Here is a 21,620-nt window from a genome sequence, read left to right on the forward strand (position 1 = left end):
TCTATCATCTCTCCCTTTTAATCTCTGCAGTTCTCAATCATAGTGTACAGGATTTTCTGGGGAAAAAGAAATGTCACAGGTACACAAACATACTGAGTTAAGTTAAAACTAGTTAGAGAGAAGACACAAAGTTTCACAGAGCTAGCCTAGGGACTTTTACCGAGAGTTGCCAGTGATGAAGCTGAATCACCCCAAAGGAGTTCCTCTCCTGAGTTTATGATTAACCTCTCTATCCAACACTTTATTTCCTTTCTTATCCTGAATGTGTTCTTGAGGAGTATCAAAGAAAAGAGGGGATAGAAACCATGTACAAGCTGATGTGTCCCTGTCCTTTGAAGAAAAAGTAGAAAGGATTTGCCTTTAGTCTCTAGGACCTCTCCTGCGTCTCTTAATGCCGTCTAGAGCTGAAGATTAGGAAGGTGAAGATATAGAAAAAAAGAATAGCTGTTGGGCAGGGGAACTGGTAACAATTTAGAATAAACTGACCACGTGGCAGAATCACCAAACTCCCAGTTCCCTGCAAGATACATAAAGACATGACGCATTCCTAAATGGTTTTTCTAAGAAGCAAACTCCATCCAGGTGAAAACTGCTGACCACAAGAACATAAACAGGAGAGCAGTTGAAACCAGAAGACTGACATTACGTGGAACTTTACCTTGATGCCAACCAATCCAAGAATTGTGTATGAAATGATCATACCTTCTGCAGCCCCCTCCCTTACAATGCTTTTAAAACCATTGGAAAGTTGGGGACTTTTTGATTATGAGTTCCAATTCTCTTTACTGTGAATGCACAGTAAATACCGTGAAATTCCTTTACCACAGCCTGGTGTCAGTAGATTGGCTTTACTGCATGTGGGCAAGTGGACCCAAGTTTGATTTGGTAACAATGCCATGTTCTTTTTTATCAAGCTTGGCATGCTGCCCTCAAAACACTTAAAGTCACTGAGCATCTTCTAAGAAGAAATTTTATTTCCTAGTTTAGTAAAATCATCAGACAATAATAAAACTTTTCCCTCTATAATTAATTTTTACAAATCATAGCACAAATGAGTCAATACAAATAATTTGATCACATATGATAGGTTTGGCAATTTTATGTTTAACAAGTTTATTTTTAAAATATGAGTAATAAGCATAGGCTATGTGATTATCTAAGGGGCTGAGATCCAGATGCCCAGAAACTTGTATGTGACTCTTGTAACTCTGCAATTCTGAGTTCAAGAACACACTGTGCCATAATAGGGCAGAACATTTATATTCTATTGCAAGTTAATCATTAAAAGGTTTTGCCCATAAGCTTAGTTTAGACATAATGGCCCATCTCTGAGAACCCTGTTTCCCACGTAGGATTAAGGAGGAGGATTAAGCTAAACCTTTGTTTAGCTCACAGGAAACATCCTGACTAAGCCCACCTGTGAATGACTACAGGGAAGAAAAAATTAACACATCCCATCCTGAGGCTGATGGGGACCAGGAAGTGTTTGATTTTACTCTCTCCTCCTTTAGTATAATAGAAGTTTGAATTATAATTCAGGTCAGATGGGTCTTTGGAACAGTAGTCTACCATATTCTTGGCCTGCTGGTTTTCCAAATAATCTCACTATTCCTTGCCCCAACAACTCATCTCTTGATGTATTCATACGAGCAGTACAAGCTTGGACTCAGTAATAGTGCTCAGGTTTATTAGTCTGGGAGGCTTCAGCTGACACCTGAAAATCAATTGTGTTCCTGACTCTTTTCTGTGGATTCCCTCACTCTGTTGGCATTTGGTATATAGCACTACCCGAGGCTGAGACTAATGAGAGAGGCACAGCCTACTTCAGATCTCACCAGGTGTTATTGCAAAAAGTTTGTTCCTGTTTTGTGTAAGATCTTATGGAAAAACCTGAACAAACACTTTGGCCAACCTGATACAATGACTCTAGCCTTAGATATAAAGATGAGTTTCAATGGCTCATTTGAACATACTAGTGATATGATATGACCTTCTCTCTCATATTATTATTTCCTGGAGCACATGAGGATTTCTAAGTTCCAGAACTTTATACCACTATCTCTTAGGAAGAAAGCAGCTTCTCTCTGTCATATATTCTGACTGCACACACTTATATATGAGCAGTTTAAATACATTTCTATGGAAATCATAGGCCATTTGGGGCAAATATTGGTGGAAAGATACCACCAGGGTGATAAAGAGAGTAGAGGTGGGAGTACATTGTAATGCTTGGTTGAACTGATCCTCTTCTGTGACTCAGACATTAAGCTATGTAATGACAAATAGAATTTCCAGTACAGTATGAAGAACTTACCTCTTGGGGTCCTGGCTCAATAGATTATATTAGACTTTGTAAAGAAAAAACATATACTGCATTTCCCCGGTGATTGCTCTGGAGAAGACTGAGACAACAGAAGTTGCAAGAACACTATGGAAGAGGATTCTGGCTTCTATGGATTAATATTAGTTAAAAACATAGACAAGAGCTTTGCTCTAAAGCTGAATGGATGTGGGCTGGTGGTGGTGAACAGTCAAAGATAAAGAAGCTAAAAATATTTAACATGAGCTTTGTTCTATGACATGCTGAGATTACAATGTGGGGATGTGGGAACTATAACCAAAAGCTAAGACCTGGCTGACATGCTGAATGCCTGATCTCCTTTTAGGTTTAAGAGGACATGCTTAGTAGAAATCTCCGATCTCACTAAAGCTAAAACCAGTGGGGAATTTGAAACAGTAATGGCTCTCAGGAAGATCTCAGGAAGTATACTTTCTATTTTAGAAAAATGATATTTACAAAGGATTTAGGTACATGAGTAGTAACAAACACTGATATAGTGCTTGGTATTTATAGGCACTCCTTTACATGCTTGAAGTATTATAACTGTTTTAATGTTCATGGCAACACTATGAAGTAGATACAGTTGAAACTCACTTTTGTGATTAGGGAAAATGAAGTACAAGGAATTTAAGGAACTTGGACAAAGTCATACACCTCCTAAGAAAGGGGGCTAGAATAAGAATCCTGAATGTTTGGCTCTAGAGTCTGTATACTTTTAATTTCTGAGCAGTGGAAGCTCAGTTGGCTGGAAGAGAATGATGTGCTGGTACTGACCTTGTTCCTGCTAATTTTTCCAACTCTGTTACAAAAGACAGCTGGGAGAGTTTGCATTTACTTGGGGAAAAGATCCAGTACACCACTAGCATGTTGTCCTAGAAAAAGGTAGATTCAATTTTAATTATATTAATATTGCAGAAGGGAATGTAATCTTTCATGGCAGGTCATGACACTCACCACCTGTACTCTGATAAATGGTGTTGACATCACATTCGAACCAGTAGAGAAATGATTTCTCAATTTGAGAAGGCACATGAGATATTACAATGGGCTGCTAAAGAAGAGAGAAAGTAGCATCATGATTGCTTCTAAGTCTGTCCTAAGGTGACATATCAAAGGGTAAAATTTTTTGGATTATAGTGGAACTATATAAACTGGAAGGAATTTGGAAATACATATGTCAAATCACTTATAAAAAGAGTGCTTCTGAAATAGTTTATAAAGCTTCCTAATTGCTCTGTGATATTTAGTGTCAGCTACAGCAACTTACACAGAGACTGCAGCACCCACAGTTTGTAGACACAGTGACCCTTCCAGATATTATCTTCTACTCTCTGTCAAAGATGGTTACTAGCCTGATGTTTGATACAGATTGAGACTAGTTCCATTAAGAGAGGCTGGTACCTGGGATCCTTTGGTGTAGTGCTTGCACCTGGACAAATATCTCTTTGAGCAACAAAATACAAATTATGAGGGACTGAAAATAACTGCACACATGTACAGTTGGGGCAAATTATGGACACCAAGATACAAAAACACCAGAAGAGCCCAACTGCTATTTGACACAAAAGCAGGGTACTGCACATGCCCCCTGCACTCAACACCTCCTAAGGGGTAGACAAATCGCCTAAGCCACTCCTCTGGCCTGAACCTTGGACCTACCACTACCCTCATCCCATAAAAAAAGCAAACTTGTCCCACCCTCATTGATCAAACTAACAAGGGAAACTGTTACTTGTTCTCTTTTCTGCCTGCTGCATCAGGGGCCCTAATAAAGCCGTATATGAATTTCTTGTGTGATCTCTTGTCAATTTCTATTAATTAAGGAGACCAAGAACCCTATCTGGTAACACCATTACTGAGGACTACTCACATAACTCTATGAAGAGGTCCCAGTGCTACTTTAGGTGATATCAAAGATACGTTTAAATGGGAAGGACCCTGCTCAACAAAACTGGTTGTTTACACTGAATGAATACACACTATAATATAATTTAAGAAAGAGAAGCAGATAAGGAATGTAAAATTTCTAAGGAAGTATGGGTGGATACTTCTCTCAGGCCCCATCACTCCTTATCCTCCCACGCCCAGGGCAGATAACCCACGTGGACTGCATCAGCCGCTCCCCACTTTTCTGCCATCCCCCTGCAAGCACCAGAATACCATATAGAGAACAATACTGAGGCAAGAATGACAGAAGCAGGCCCAAGGACAGCCTCCTCATACACAGGCATTAGGCAGAAGGCAAAGACACCTTGTTTTACACTCAGTGAAACCATGATGCACAGAGAAATGGCATTTAAAACAAACTTTGTAGCATCTGAACAAGAGACTCACCATGAAAACAATGGAGCACAGGCAATAAAAATGTGCTGGTTTCTGAAGACCCTGCACAATCTTCCACCTGTGGTATTCAACTAGAGAGGAACAATTTAAGGGAAAATAGCTCTTAGAGTGCATGGACAGTGACTGCAGGGGACAACCGTGCAGGACCAGGGGCTAATGCAATGTGGTACCTCCAGGCTGCACCTCAACCCTCCTCTCAATGATATTCGTAATCAAAATGATGTATCTTTTCTGGTATCCGTATGAGCAGTTAGGGTCCTTTGTTTCCTGAGTCTTTCTGTATCACCATGGGAGCTGCATTTCACTGTTAGAGAACACAACTTGAGCCAGGAGTCTTCTCCATTCAGCTCTCCCTCCACTACATCCAGGAAAACCCACATCCACACTCAGACCCCATGACAGGCTCACTAGGTTGAAGGACCACCCTAATTCCTTCCTGCTATTTCTGAACCCTCCTGGTATTTCTAAATCTTTTCCAATAGCACAAGCTTTCCTCCAATTACACCAAGAATATCTGCTTCCTATCAGGTTTTGACTAATATTTCAAGGGGCCTTAGGAAAGTAGAAACTCAATATGAGATTCCAGCTTGGCTTTCATCATTAGAACATGACTAAGAGGAATCTTGGTTACTACTGGCAACTGCTTAAACCTTTCAGTTCAGTTCAGTTCAGTTCAGTCACTCAGTCATGTCTGACTCTTTGAGACCCCATGAATTGCAGCACACTAGGCCTCCCTGTCCATCACCAACTCTCGGAGTTCACTCAAATTCATGTCCATCAAGTCGGTGATGCCATCCAGCCATCTCATCCTCTGTCGCCCCCTTCTCCTCCTGCCCCCAATCCCTCCCAGCATCAGAGTCTTTTCCAATGAGTCAACTCTTCGGATGAGGTGGCCAAAGTATTGGAGTTTCAGCTTTAGCATCAGTCCTTCCAATGAACAACCAGGACTGATCTCTTTTAGAGTGGATAGATTGGATCTCCTTGCAGTCCAAGGGACTCTCAAGAGTCTTCTCCAACACCACAGTTCAAAAGCATCAATGCTGCAGCGCTCAACTTTCTTCACAGTCCAACTCTCACATCCATACATGACCACTGGAAAAACCATAGCCTTGACTAGACAGACATTTGTTGGAAAAGGAATGTCTCTGCTTTTGAATATGCTATCTAGGTTGGTCATAATTTTCCTCCCAAGTTGCAATCACTATGTGCAGTGATTTTGGAGTCCCCCCATAATAAAGTCTGACACTGTTTTCACTGTTTCCCCATCTATTTCCCATGAATTGATGGGACCAGATGCTATGATCTTAGTTTTCTGAATGTTGAGCTTGAAGCCAACGTTTTCACTCTCCTCTTTCACTTTCATAAGAGGATTTTTAGTAGTTGATTTTATTATCAGCAAGTGCTTTTTACTCACCCTACCAAATATGTTTCAAGAAGATAAATCATCCATCTCACAGTAATTCACAACTTAGTTATATGACTTAAAGTATTGATAAATTTATTAGAGGATCAGGATTTGCATAAACCTACTTAGTACTTTTGTTTTGTTGTTTGTAGAGTGCAGAGATTTTTCTTATAGTTTAGGGTAAAATATGCTCTTTCTCATCAAGAATTGGTGCCTCTATCCCTCCCGCCTAAGCCTACCCTATTGGTTCAAGATCTTTTCCTCCTTTTTTGTCTGGTGCTTAATACCTCACAGAAACTATTCTAACAAGTGACTCTGATAAACTTTGTCATAAAATAGGGGCATTCAGCAGCCCAGAAATTATAAAACATATAAAATTCTTTTGATTTTTATAAAAAACTGTATTAGTAAAACTTTGCAAATATTTACAAGTAGGTTTAAATATATTTATAAAATGCCATAAAGTTACCCATTAAAATATCTAAACAAGAAAATTGTACACAGTTTTGACTTTGTGACAATCAATATAACATCAGGTTGAATAAAAATGTTGTGAATGGTCAAATAGTGAACTAGTCATCCCTGCATGAATGAACCATCCTTTCCTTTGTGTTTGCTTCCTTTTCCTCAGCATTAGCTCTCTTCTAGCCAACCCATAAATTGCAAAAAAATTAGACAAATGTGCAATTCAGAATAGAAAACTCCTCAGCGTATTGGCTTTGTTCTTTTTTCTTTTTGGTAGGATAGGAAAAATAAAAAATAAAAAACAGCATATATAAGTATAAAAAGGGGAGAAACAGAAAATTATCCTTAGTGTCTTTTTCTTATATTTTCTGAATAATATCATTAATTGCTATATCTTCTTTCAGAATTTTAATGTAGATTCACTAAATGAAAGGCAAATTATTCTGAATTAAATATTTTGAAATCCTATGCTCTAAGCTCACCAAAATTCTAAGCATTTTATTTCAAATGAAAAAATTTACTTCTTCAAAAGTAGACTGTGCTTTATGCTTCTTCACATTTTTCTCCCCTTATTATGTACCATAATTTTTAATCATCTAAATTCTCATATTAATGCTTTTTGATCATAAATTCTTTTTATTAATATTAAAGTAATATTACATAAATATTATACTTCTGTCATATATGGTGAGATTATCAGTGTTTATTCAAATATTTTAAGTGAGTTTTGGTGTTTTTATATTCCTTTTAGCTCCACCAGACTCAATATGTATGGCTTCTGCTGATTTTGTTGCTGCTTATTTCTTAAATTACCATTGATTCTGATCTCTGGGAGACAGCAATGAGCAGTCCTAAAGAGAGATCATAATTCCCTGCCTAGGAATTGAACCTGGGTAGCCAGGGTGAAAAACCACAAATCCTAGGCAGTAGACCATCAAGAGCTAGAAACTAGAAGCAAAGTGGTCCTGGCTCTTTCTTTCCTCCATTTAAAAGCAAGAATTTTCAAGAAGGCAAAAACAGTACAAACAGGCACAAAGTGTATTATTGGAGACACAGCACAACAAGTGAGAGCTCATACAGACAAACTGTTTATAAGACTGAAGCAAGAGAGAAGTGCATACCCAGAGAGTCTGAGTGTTCTCTGCAATGACGAGGCACACAGTAAAAAGGTGACTTAAATCTCATACCTAGGACTCCTTCTGAGTCTTCTTTTACCTTTGGCCAATTATTTTATTTATTTTCCCTCACCTGACCAGCTCTAGAACCCTGCCCAACATGCATGCAAAACTTTTTCTAAGATGGATCCCACTGCAGAAGCCTATGGGTGCATGTGTGTGTGTGCTCAGTGGTTTCAATTCTTTGAAAACCCATGGGCTATACTCCACCAGACTGCTCTGCCCATGGAAATTTCCAGGCCAGAATACTGCAGTGGGTTCCCATTTCCTGCTCCAAGGGATCTTCCTGACCCAGGGATTGAACTTGCATTTCTTGTATCTCCTGCATCAGCAGGAAGATTCTTTACCTCTGCACCACCTAGGAAGCCATGGGTGCATGTCCAAACTTATTATGGGATCATGCCTTTCCTTCTAGATGCCCAAAGAGCCTTCTGCATGTGTGCAGACAGGGAAGATTTTCTTCACCTCAGCAGTGATCATTTTATCTCTTTACTCTAGCAGAGTCATATTCTACCACTAACTTGTCCTTGTAGTGTCAGGGTGAGAACAAAGCTTTAATTTTACTCCATTTGACAAAAATCAATTGAACAGTCCAGGTGCCCAATTCAAGCAATGTGTGGAGCAGGCTTAATTAAAGCTTTGAAGTAAGGATATACAAATGCAAGGGTTTTCTGTACATTAATTTTATATCCTACATATTTACTATATTCATAGATTCTATGATTTTACTATATTCATTAATTAGCTCTAGTAATTTTCTGGTGGCATATTTAAAGTTTTCTGTGAATAGTATCATGTCATTTACACACAGTGGGAGTTTTACTTCTTCTTTTCCAATCTAGATTATTTTTATTTATTTTTCTTCTCTGATTGCTGTAGTTAGGATTTCTAAAACTATATTGAATAACAGTGGTGAGAGTGGATACCTTTGTCTTGTGCGTGATCTCAGAGGAAAAGCTTTCAGCTTTGCATCATTGAGAATAATGTTTGCTGTGGGTTTCTCAAATATGGCCTTTATTATGTTGTTGTATGTTCCTTCTATGATTATTTTCTAGAGAGTTTTTTTTTTTTCATCATAGATGGGTGTTGAATTTTGTCAAAAGATTTCTCTGCATCTATTGAGATAGACTGAGATGTTTACAAAGCAAGCGATATTTCACAATACTTTACATTTAAGTAGCAGACATCCTTGTCTTTTACAGACCATTAAAGTCCAGCTTCCCAAGACCGCAGAGATAGAATATGGCTCATTTAGTACCTGGACTCTGGTGTCCATTACTCTTTAAAGCTCAGTGGACCTCAGTAGCATCAGACATAAACATAATGGTAACACAGACTACTTTGTTGGAATATATTATTCCCTTCCAATAGTTTCAAAGCATGAATATTCTCTTCAAATTCTGCTTAGGCAAAACTTGGAGTATAGATTTACTTCACATGGGATTTTTTTTCCCCATCAAAATCTGGAAATATGTAGCTTTATTTCCATTATGCCTTGGTTTTCTCTTTCCAACTTAGTCTAATAACTTATATTAGTATTGCAAATAATCAGTAATGAAACCTATATATTTCATTTGCTTGTTCATTCCACATGTATTTATTGGTTATTAGATTTATGGCCCTGTACTTGTTTGCATTCAAGGAACCTGACAGTAAGTTAGCTGCTTTCTGGTAGTTGACCACCTTAGGGCTGAGAATCAGAACAGAGACATTTAATACAAAGAAATAACATCCTGAATGCTACAATAGCCATATAAACAAAATTCTGCCAGGGACATAGAAGTGATAAGATTAAAAGCCTAATAATTGAAAAACACCTTGTAGTTTTCTAGGCACTATGACATGCATTAGCTTATTTAATCTTTAAATAATCCAATAAAGTAGTTAATGTAAATATTATTCTAAACACTTAACAAGGGGAGATGTGTTCAAGGTAGTCAGGCTCTAGTGGCAGAACTACACTGAATCTCTGCTGAACTCTTAATAAAAATATGTTTCTACTTTTGTGTTACAGTAATTCCCTTACATGCGAACTTTGCATGTGAACTTTCAAAGATGAGAATGTGTGTTCACATGTTCAATTGTGTGAGTTAGTTCATGTGACTGATGCACATTGTCATGCATGTATCCTCTACAAATGGTTGTGCTTCTGTGTACTTTACTGTCTGTACACATTTGTACAGCAAGGTACACAGTAGTGCAGTATCTTCATTTCAACCCCAGGATGTGAGTGAAGGAAGTTTCAGCTTGCCCTTTGTTGGCATTGTTATTCACAATCTTTCAGTTCTACCATCTCCCACCTCCTCTTCCTCCTCTAGCCAGTAACTCTTATTGTCTGTTCACTAGAGGCCAGCCACTGTATGCCAGCTGTTTTAGTGCACTATCGTACTGTAAGAGTAAACTGTTTTCTTTATTTTTTGTATCTATGTTTATGTATCATTTTTGTTAAAAATATTATAAACCTAATAGTACAGCTCTATATAGCCAATCGTGTGATTTGTGTACCCAGGCTGATTTTGTTGGACTTATAAACAACATGTTCTCTAAACAGAACTCATTCATAAGTAGGGAATTTATTGTGCTTAGATTATCTTTGATATCTATGTCTGACGCAGGATGCAGCATGCTTGGGGCTGGTGCATGGGGATGACCCAGAAAGATGTTCTGGGGAGGGAGGTGGGAGGGGGGTTCATGTTTGGGAATGCATGTAAGAATTAAAGATTTTAAAATTTAAAAAATAAAAAACTAAAAATTAAAAAAATAAAAAAATAAAAATAAAAAAAAAAAAGAAAACAAACAAACAAAAAATAAATAAATAAATTTAAACCAGTAGAATAATTTTATTTTCAATTTAAAAGCATGGATAATGAAATATATTAACCTTTGCTAGGAGGATACTTACAAATAACAACAACAGAAGAGAGCCAAGGTAACCATTCAGTGCAGGAAGTATTAGAAAGCACTAGCTGCATGGCACTGCAGCACCTGCTTTGTTTCCTTTTAAAGAGAATGAAATTACACAGAAGTGTAATGATTCAGAACAATAATTAGAAAATGATCTGTCCTGAATAGTTTCAAAATAAGCCTGCCTGAACACAATAGCTGCATCAGTTAATCTCCTGGTATCCTTTCATCCCTTCCTCTTGGGGATTGAGGTCAAGTTCTGTAAATATCTTTGAGACCAGATACATAAATTTTTGAGGCACTTGGGTGCTGTTTTGAGCATCACACATGCACAGCAGGTGCGAATGGTCCTCTCCAAGTATCTGATTCACTCTCAGGCAGAGAATTGAGTCCACAGAAGAACAAACTTACTCAGTGTGACTGAAATCTTTTACACTCATTCTCACTAATGGAGTGGCAATATGTGGGGAAAAAAAAAAAAACACTAAAAACTAAAAGGAATCTGTTCATAATAATGAAATGAAAAGTGTATGTTGTATTTACAAAAAAAGCTTTTTTTATTACCTAGAATTTTTAAAAGCACTGATGAAACAGAGTAAAAGTATATCATGTCTGAAGTGAAAAAGTGGAGATGAATATTAAAAATCTGCATTTACCTTCAAAGTTATATTACAGATATCAACTCATTTGAGAGGGAGGGACTGATAATTTATGAAAAAAAATAATGATAAGCCTTAAATAAATCATATGGAAGTTTCAGAGAAACATCTTAGCATTTGTTGTTGTTGAGTCACTAAATTGTGTTCAGTTCTTTGTGATTCCATGAACTGCAGCATGCAAGGCTTCCCTGTCCTTCACTATCTCAGAGTTTGCTCAAATTCATGCCCACTGAGTCAGCGATGCCATCTGATTATCTCATCCTCTGTCTCCCCCTTCTTCTCCTGCCCTCAATCTTTCCCAGCATCAGGGTCTTTTCCAATGAGTCAGTTCTTCACATCAGGTGGCCAGAGTATTGGAGCTTCAGCTTCAGCATCAGTCCTTGCAATGAACATTCAGGGTTAATTTCCTTTAGGATTGACTGGTTTGATCTCTTTGCAGTCCAAGGGACTCTTAAAGTCTTCTCAAGCACCACAATTTGAAAGCATCTTTACTTAAAGGATTAAAGTTAAAGATCAAATGTCATAATTTTGGAAGGACATGATGGGTACCATGGGAATGGTTTTAGCAAAAATTTTTGAAAAAAGGTTGTAGACAAATCTCAAGAAATGAAATGGGCTTTTAAATTGAGTGTCAAAAGAAAACAGTAGTGTTTAAAACTCACACAGCTGAATTTGTATTTATAGCATATCAAAATATGATCACTGGAATATAAGATTAAAAATAGTGGTGTTTTCTTCTTGATCACATATACATGCCAAGTGCCTCCAATTATATTACAGTGAGGTTTATGATTCAAATTCTTTACAAAATTAACATTTTTGTGAGCAAGGCACATCAGGAATCATCAGATTCAGAGTTTCAAATGAAAATAACCTAATGTGATTATGCTTCATTCCTTAACAAAAGAAATGTTAAGAAAAAAGAAGCTAATTTCATATAAAATTTTAATGTTAATAGTGAGAATGAGAATGAAAAGAAAATAAGGCACTTATTAAAATATATATCAGGAGGAAAATAGAATATGAAATCTGCATAATAATTCATAATTATCACATGGATGAATGTTCGAGCACTCAGGAAAAAATACTTTAGATAGTATAACACACATGAACATTGGCCAATGGTTTTGGCCATTAAAGGAAAATATTTATTATTTTAATAAACATTTGGGATTCATGAGAAAAAAAAGTAAAGGAAAATAATCCCTGTCTTTGTGAAGTTTACAGTTTAATAAGCAGAGAATGACATTTAATAATATCAGTAAATGATGCATTATGACTGGAAGATAATATATTCCATTGAAAAAATAGAGTGGGGAATTTGGGATTAATAGATTACACTTCTGTATAAAAAATACATAACCAACAAGGAACTGATATACTGTAAAAGAAACATTAGTCCATATTTTGTAATGACCTATGTGGGAAAACAATCTGGAAAAGAACAGGTAAATGTATATGCATAACTGCATCACTTTGTTGGACACCTGAAACTACTACAGCACTGTAAATCAACTATATTCCAATATGTAATAAATAAATTAATTTTTAAATAAACACTTCATGAAAATAACAAATAAACAGCAAAAATCACCTCAAATACCATAAACCAGATAGATCCATCCATTACGTCTTTTGGGGTCTTTTTTCTTTGAAACTTTTATATTCGTCCAGGCAATGAGAAGTGTGTATTTTATGTTTGATTGGGATCAAATGATGTATACAGTTTTGTATATTCCTTTCACTTAACATTTTTATAACATACGTATTTTACTATTAGATATTTTTTTAAATAATTGAATGAGTAAATAAATAAATTTAAAAAGTATAACAGAATAAAGAGGTAGAACCATGGGGCAGGTGTAATTGTGGCTAATTGTAGTTTGACATAGGACAGGTGGAGCAGATTACTGAAAAAGTGTGATCTGAGCAGTGACTTGAAAGGTGATATATTTTGGCAAGTGAATGTCTTCCAAAAGACCATTTCAGGCATAGGATATATGTAGAACTAGATTCCAATGCACAATCATTCTTGGCAGTTTCAGAAAGAAAAAGGAGACTCTTCCTGGAGTAAAAGAGATATAAGAAAGATGACTCAGAAAGCTAACAGACATCTGTATTAGTGAGTTTGGGCTGCCAGAAAAAAAAAAAAATTAAAAAATACCACAGACTGGGTGGTTTAAACAACAAAAATTAGTTTTCTCACAGTTTTGGAGGCTGAAAGTCTGAGATCAAGTTGCTAGTATTGTTGAGTTCTGGTGAGGGCTTTCTTCCTGGCTTCTAAATGGCTGCTTTCTTCCTGTGTCTTCCCATGGCAGAGAGCAAAAACACAAGTTTGCTGATGTCTCTTATAAGGACACAAATCCCGTCATAAGGATCCCACCTTCATGACTTCATCTAAACCCAAATATTTCCCACAGGCCACATCTCCAAACATCATCACTTTGTGTAGGATTTCAACATTTAAAAACATTTTTTTGTTGTTGTTGTTGTGTTGTTGGGGGTGGGGAGATGGAGAATTTAATTCAACTCAGAGTAAGATCTTGCCAGGCTTTCTAAATTATCGTAAATTCTTTGGTTTTTACTCTGAGAGAAATGAAGAATCATTGGTTGGTTTTGGCCAAAGAACTACCTCACATTTTGCAGGATCCAGGAGGGAGTGGGACAGAATCTGGGAGTGCAGCGGGGAGGAGTCCTGGCTGGGCTGAGCGCGGGGAGCTGCTTGGCAGTGCCAGAGCCCAGGCCCCAGAGCCCCGCAGGAGAGGAAGTGGACCGAGAAGGCAGGCCCTGTGAGGCGTGAGGCAGTGAGATGGCGGACTCCTACACGGAGCTAGAGAAGGCGGTGGTCGTCCTGGTGGAAAACTTCTACAAATACGTCTCCAAGCACAGCCTGGTCAAGAACAAGATCAGCAAGAGCAGCTTCCGGAAGATGCTTCAGAAAGAGCTCAACCATATGCTGACGGACACGGGGAACCGGAAGGCTGCTGACAAGCTCATCCAGGACCTGGATGCCAACCACGACGGACGCATCAGCTTTGACGAGTACTGGACCTTGATAGGCGGCATCACGAGTCCTATCGCCAACCTTATTCGCCAGCAGGAAGCAGCAGAACAGCAGCTAGAGGCCCTCCCGCCGTCCCTCCCCCGCATGCCCGTCCTAGGCTCCCTCCTCTGCCCACCCAGGCAGGCCCCGTCCTCCCCTCTCCCTCTAGACCCTCTTCGGACCACAGCTGAACAGGGTAAGGGGAAACGTCAGGGCCCCTTCGTGAGTGTCTCAGGCTGGGGGTGCCTCCCTGTGGGTCTCAGTCCCTGGAGCCAGCGGACCCTGGGGCCCCTCTGTGACAATGCTGTATGGGGACCCAAGAGTCTCCCTTCCTGTTCAGTCCATCTACCCTTCTGACTTCCTCTGTTCCTGCCTGATTCCGGGCCTCTCCTGACCTCAGAGGTCAGCTTGCTGCTTCAGGTCTCCGAGGTTCCTGGCAGCACCAGCAAGGACTTCTCTCTCCCTCTCCCCTCAGCCCCTCTGCTGGGTACAGGAGACTTCCAGGGATTGTCCTCCAGCTGCCTTTGCATCTGGGAACAGGGTCAAGCCCCCTCCCTCCTCTGCAGCCGCTGAAATGGGAAAAAGGCTGGATCTAGAGTTTTCCTCCCCCTCACCCAGTCCCTTGGTCATGTTTATTAAAGCCTTTCCACGCCTTGGGAAAAAAAAAAAAAATGAATAGACTGTAGAGAGTTCCAGTAGAAATTGAGATCTAGTAGTTATGGTAGCAATCTGAACGTGAAATGAGAGCGATTTGTTGTTATTTAGTCACTAAATTGTGTCTGACTCTGAAACCTGAGGGGCTGTAGCCCACTAGGCTCTGCTGTCCATGGAATTTCCCAGGTAAGAATACTGGAATGAATTGCCATTTCCTTCTCGAGGACAGCAGTATAGACCATGTTTAAAAGACATGAAGATATGAAGAGACTGAGAGATAAGATGATAAGATTTCTTTTTTTGTTAAATGAAGTCTAGTTGATTTAAGAAATGTTAGTTTTAGGCATACAGTACAGTGATATATATATATACACACACACATATATATATATTCTTTTTCAGATTCTTTTACCTTATAAGTTACTACAAAATATTCAGTATAGTTCCCTGTGCTATACAATAGATCTTTGCTATACAATAGATCTTTGTTGTTCTTTACTATTTTATATATAGTAGTATGTGTATGTTAATATCAACTTTTTAATTTATCCCACCATTGCCCTTTGTTAATTGAAAATTTGCCTTCTATGTCTATAGGTCTATTCCTGTTTTGTAAATCAGTTCATTTGTATTTTTTTCCAGACTCCATATATAAGTGATAGCATATGATATTTGACTTTCTCTGTTTGATTTGCATAACTTAATATGATAAGCTCTAGGTCCATCCAAGTTGATGCAAATGGCATTATTTCATATTTCATGGCAGAGTAGTATCCCATTGTGTGTAGTCATATGTATATACATATATATATATACACACGTATATGTTGTTGGTCAGTCTTGAAGTGTCCAACTCTTTGTGAGCTTGCAGACTGTAGCATCCCAGGTTCTTCTATCCTCCACTATCACTCAGATTTTGCTGAAATTCATGTCCATTGAGTCAGTGATGCTATATCTAACTACCTCACCCTCTGCTATCACCTTCTCCTTTCGCCTTCAATCTTTCTTAGCATTGGGGTCTTTTCCAATGAGTCAGCTCTTTGCATCAAATTGCCAATGTATTTAAACTCCAGCTTCAGCAATAGTCCCTTTAATGAATATTCAGGGTTGATATTGAATGGTTTACCTTTGAAATGAACCAATATCATTCTGTCATTTTTGAGACTGCACCCAAATACTGCCTTTCAGTGTTTTGTTGACTGTGAGGGATATTCTGTTTCTTCTAAGGGATTCTTGCCCACAGTAGTAGATAAAATGGTCACCAGAATTAAATTCACTCATTCTTGTCTTTTTAGTTCACTGATTCCTAAAATGTCAATATTCACTCTTTCCATCTCCTCCTTGGCCATATCTAATTTACCTTGCTTCATGGACCTAACATTCCAGGTCCTATGCTATATTGTTCAATATATACTTTATCCTTTCATAGATGATGAAATTTCTTGGTGAAATTCGTAGGTGAAAAAAAGATAACTATAGAATTTTTATGAAAGAGCAACTGAGAGAATTTATTATTTACAGAAATTGGGAACATTATACTAGAGCAAGCCTAAAAGAAAAACACTGGGAGTTAAACATTACATTTGTTGAATTTGACATGTTTGATATACAAGCTAGAGTTGTATATTTTTAAATTGTTAACTTTTGGAAAATTTAAAATGATGAAACATAATGAGATCAAGATATTAGCTATAAATAAGGAAAGAAAAGACCAAGAATTAACACCAAGCGATTTTGAAAAAAAAAAAAAGAGGGAGCCAGAAAAAAGGGAAGTGAATTAGTTTAAAAAATAATGTAATATAACACTGTAAATTATGTGAACAATGGCTATCAACTGTTAAATATGTCTAACTTGGCCAAGATGGTATGTAAGATATTTTACTGAGAACTTAAACTAGGATTAATCAATGTGGATGATATTGTTCATCTTGAGAACAATTTTGGTCAGAGATCACTTTCAAACCTGATTAAATTGGAATTAAGAAAGAATGAGCTCAATATTATGAAAGCAAATAACTCAATCAAAAATGGGCAGAAGACCTAAATGGACACCTCTCCAGTGAAGACATGTGCATGCATGCTCAGTTGTGTTTGATTCTTTCTGACCCTCTGGACTGTAGCCTTCCAGGCTCTAGTGTCCATGGGAGTTCCCCAGGCAAAAACCCTGGAGTGGATTGCTGTTTCCTTCACCAGAGGTTAGGGATACACATATGGCCAATAAATACATGAACATATGCTCAACATCCCTCATTATTAGAGAAAGGTGAATCAAAACTACAACTGGGTACCACCTCATACTAGTCAGAACGGCCATCATAAAAAATCTGCAAATATTAAATGTTGGAGAGGATATGGAGAAAAGGGAACTCTCTTGCAGTGTTGGTGGGAATGTAAATTGATACAGCCACAATGGAGAATAGTGTGGAGATTTCTCAAAAAGCTACCATAAGAATAAAACTACCATATGACCCAGTAATCCCACTATTGGTCATGTATCCTGACAAAATCACAATTCAAAAAGACATATGTACCCCAGTGTTCACTGCCACACTATTGACAATGGCCAGGACATGGAAGCAACCTAGATATTCATCTATAGATGAGTGAATAAAGATGTGGTACATACATATAATAAAATGGGATATTACCCAGCCATAAAAAAGAAAGATACTTGAGTCTGATGTAGTGAGGAGAATGAACTTAAGCCTATTATACAGAGTGAAGTAAATCATAAAGGGAAAAATAAATATAGTATATTGAAGCATATATACGGAACCTAGAAAAAAGGTGCTGATGAACTTATTTGCAAAGCAAGAATGAAAACACAGATGTAGAGAACAGACTTGTGGACACAGCAGTGAGAGGAGAGGGTGGGATGAACTGAGATAGTAGCATTGACAGGCATACACTTGTTTGTTGTTGCTTAGTCCCTAAGTCCTGTCTGTCTGTTTGTGAGCACATTGTCTGTAGCCTGCCAGGCTCCTCTGTCTGTGGGATTTCCCAGGCAAGAATACTGGAGTAAGTTATCATTTCCTTCTCCAGGGGATTTTCCCAAATCAGAGATCAAATCCATGTTTTCTACACTGGGAGGCAGATTCTTTACTTCTGAGCATGAGGAAATGTGTAAAATAGATAACTGGAGGGAAGCTACCACATAACACAGGGAGCCCACCCTGGCACTCTGCAATGACCTGAAGAAGAAGGATGGCAGAAGGCGTAGAGAGGAGGCTCAAGAAGGAGTGGAGATATATATATATATATATATATATATATATATATATATATATATATATATATATATATGACTGGTTCATAATGTTGTATGGCAGAAACCAAGACAATATTGTAAAACAATTATCTTGCAACTGAAAAAAAAATTTAAAAATAAAGAACAAGACAAGGAAAATTGGACTCTGTGAGTCTTTCAAAGATATCCATGCAATGAGATGGATGTAGTGGCTAGTACTGGAGAAGGAAATGGCAACCTACTCCAGTATTCTTGCCTGGAGAATCCCATAGACGGAGGAGCTTGGTGGGCTAGAGTCCACGGGTCACAAAGAGTAGGACACGACTATAGGCAAATGTTTTTCATTTTTAAAAAATAAGTATAAATTGCATCATTATGGTAGCTGATTTGTTGTTGTTCAGTCATTCAGTCATGTCTGACTCTTTGAGACCCCATGGACTACAGCACACCAGGCTTCCCTGTCATTCACCATCTTCCAGAGCTCACTCAAACTCTTGTTTATTGAGTTGGTGATGCTATCCAACCATCTCCTCCTCTGTCGTCCCCTTCTCCTCTGCCTTGAATCTTTCCCAGCATCAAGGTCTTTTCTAATGAGTCAGTTCTTTATGTCAGATGGCCAAAGTATTGGAGTTTCAGCTTCAGCATCAGTTCTTCCAAAGAGTATTCAGGATTTATTTCCTTTAGGATTGACTGGTTTGAAGTCCTTTATAGTCCAAGGGACTCTCAAGAGTCTTCTCCAACACCACAGGTCAAAAGCATCAGTTGGTAGCAGATTAGAAATATCTGATACTAATATTTTTAAAATGTGATTAGAAAAGACAGAATAAAAGTATTTGAGAGATATACTTGAGAAGATAAGAGATAGAATTTAGAATGCACTGGAAGGAACTAGATATGGGAAGAAGGTGAGAATCTAGAAGTCTTCTTCTTAATGCTTCCATTTTCATGGTAAAGTAGCTAATGAAATCATCACTAGAATATGAGAATCAGAAAGAGGATTCTGGTGGTTTCACCCATAAAAATAACTTAACCATGGAAAATGTATTTTAATCAAGATTTCAATTTTTTATTCAGTTGCTAAGTCATGTCCAACTGTTTGTGACCCCATGGACTATAGCACTCCAGGTCTCCCTGTCCTTCACTATCTCCCAAAGCTTGCTCAAGCTCATGTCTGTTGAGTCAATGATGCTATCCAGATGCCATAAGATTTCAATAATATTTCATATAAATGTAAAATAAATTTAATGTTTCTAATATTTTGCATATAAAGGATGTTAATTTCCTTAAAGAAGAAGCAAAACCTAGAGGGTAAAGTTGGCCATCAAAACATGAAAGAATGTTTGAAAAATGATGGCTGATTGCAATAAACACATGGAGGTTTGAGACGTCTCTGCTATCCAAGTAAGAGTCATTGGTTACGGGCTATAGAAAGGATCTTTGGTTTAATAATTTAGTTGAGTTATGACATTGAATCTGGGTGTATAGATAGAAACATCTTCAAAGTTCTTAAGCTGTTGGATGCGTGGAGAAGCAAACTAATAAAGAGAAAATATTGATAATTCTTGTTTCAGTTATTTTCGTCTAGCCACCAATAAGGTTATGGAAGTATCTTTCATATAATTGAATTTTTCTTTTCTATTATAAAGTTTCTATTCTTGATTGGAGAATTTTTCCCCCCATCCTAACTCCTCAACCTTTAAGCTTTATAATAATATTAACATATACTTTATGTTCCCAGGTGGCTTGAGTGGTAAAAGAATCTGCCTGCAGTGCAGGAGACCTGGATTTGATTCTTCGGTCAAGAAGATCTGGAGAAGGGAATGGCTACCTATTCTAGTAGTCTTGCCTGGAGAATTCCAATGACAGCGGATCCTGTGGGGCTACAGTCCATAGGGGTCTCAAAGAGTTGGACATGACTGAGCAACTAACACTTTCACTTACTTTTATATTATTAATTATTAATTTTATAGCTATCAAATTAGCCATAAAAATCCTAAAACTTTTATGTATGCATTGAATTTACCTACATATACGTGCAGAATTACATGTATTTTTAGAGCTATAAACAAAGCCCTGGTACAGGATAGATGCTAAGTGCCTGACAGAGCTCCTTGGTGTCCCCTCTGTCATTCCCTACAGAACCTTCTTTGAGACTATCAGTTCTGGGAAACTGCGGTGTACAAATGTCCACACATCTCCATTATAATAACTTGAAAGGATGGCTTCTAAACTCCTTATTTCTGAAAGTTGAAATTCATGCTACTTTTTTGCCCTTCTTCAAAAATTTAACATGACATATTCAGCAATAGCAGCAAAGGTGTTTTTTCTGAGACCCCATATTGCTGCACCACTGCCTCTGGTCTCTAATTCACAGAGATGACTAAGACAATCCTTTTCAGATGACCCACATTGCAGCCCACAAGGGACACTGTCAAAGAGAACTCAGGTACCTCAGGATACGAAGAGAAGGAGATAGAGATGGAACTGAGCAAAGGAGTACATTGTGACATCTTCAAAAAGACAGCAACTCTTGAACAAAGCTTTGAAATTAGCAATTAGGAGGAAAATGGGAAGAATCCCAGGCACAGTGAAATGAGAAGAGTGACAAAACTGATGAGATAGATCAGGTCACATTTCTAAAACTGCAGAAAATTTGAGTTGAATCCATTGGAAAATACTGTGAGGATAGCAACAGAGGAGTTGGATAAAACACAGCTAATGAGTTTGAACTGCATTTTCAGTGAAATGTGAGAATTGCTGTGGAAATATATTTGGGATAAAAATAATTCCTATGAGCTAGAGAAAGATAATGCTGTTCATTAACAAATATTCACTAAGAAAAAAATGGTTATGATTTTTTTTGCAACCTAACAAATGCTTATGATTAATTTAATTATATGCAGGAACTTCCTCAGCATCCATAAGATATTCTGTTTTATGACTGCATCACTTTGAGCACATAAAAACAGAAAGGTAAATCACAGGGTGGAAAAATGGAAGAGCCGCAGGCAGAGAGGTCAGGGTTTGAAACTTAACCCCATTTTCCAACATTTTCTGCTCTAGACATACTTAAGAAAATTGTGACTATTATTTTCATATTGTGAAGTAGTATTAATTTCTGAAACAACATTAGCTACAGTAGCAAAATTACTTCAGGAAATCTTTCATTAATATGTATTGTGTTTTTGCCAAATAATATTACTGAATTTAAGCCAAAACTAAATTAATATTATCTTGAAAATTTTATGTTTATATAAAATAAATACTATCATTTGTTTGCATATGAGCAATTTATGAAGATAAAAGATTGCTAAATTTGATGAAATGCTCTTCTAATTATAACCCACTAAGAGCTTGTTAATCATTAAAACAGTTTAGTGAATC

The 21,620-nt window shown here is 37.6% G+C and overlaps 1 pseudogene; it reads left to right on the forward strand.

Moving 5' to 3' along the window:
- The first annotated feature begins 13,947 nt into the window (after positions 1–13,947).
- On the forward strand, positions 13,948–15,007 carry LOC138422937 (protein S100-A16 pseudogene; annotated as a pseudogene).
- Positions 15,008–21,620: the final 6,613 nt, after the last annotated feature.

Source organism: Ovis canadensis, chromosome 17 (genome assembly GCF_042477335.2).
Source record: "Ovis canadensis isolate MfBH-ARS-UI-01 breed Bighorn chromosome 17, ARS-UI_OviCan_v2, whole genome shotgun sequence".
Lineage (NCBI taxonomy): Eukaryota > Metazoa > Chordata > Mammalia > Artiodactyla > Bovidae > Ovis > Ovis canadensis.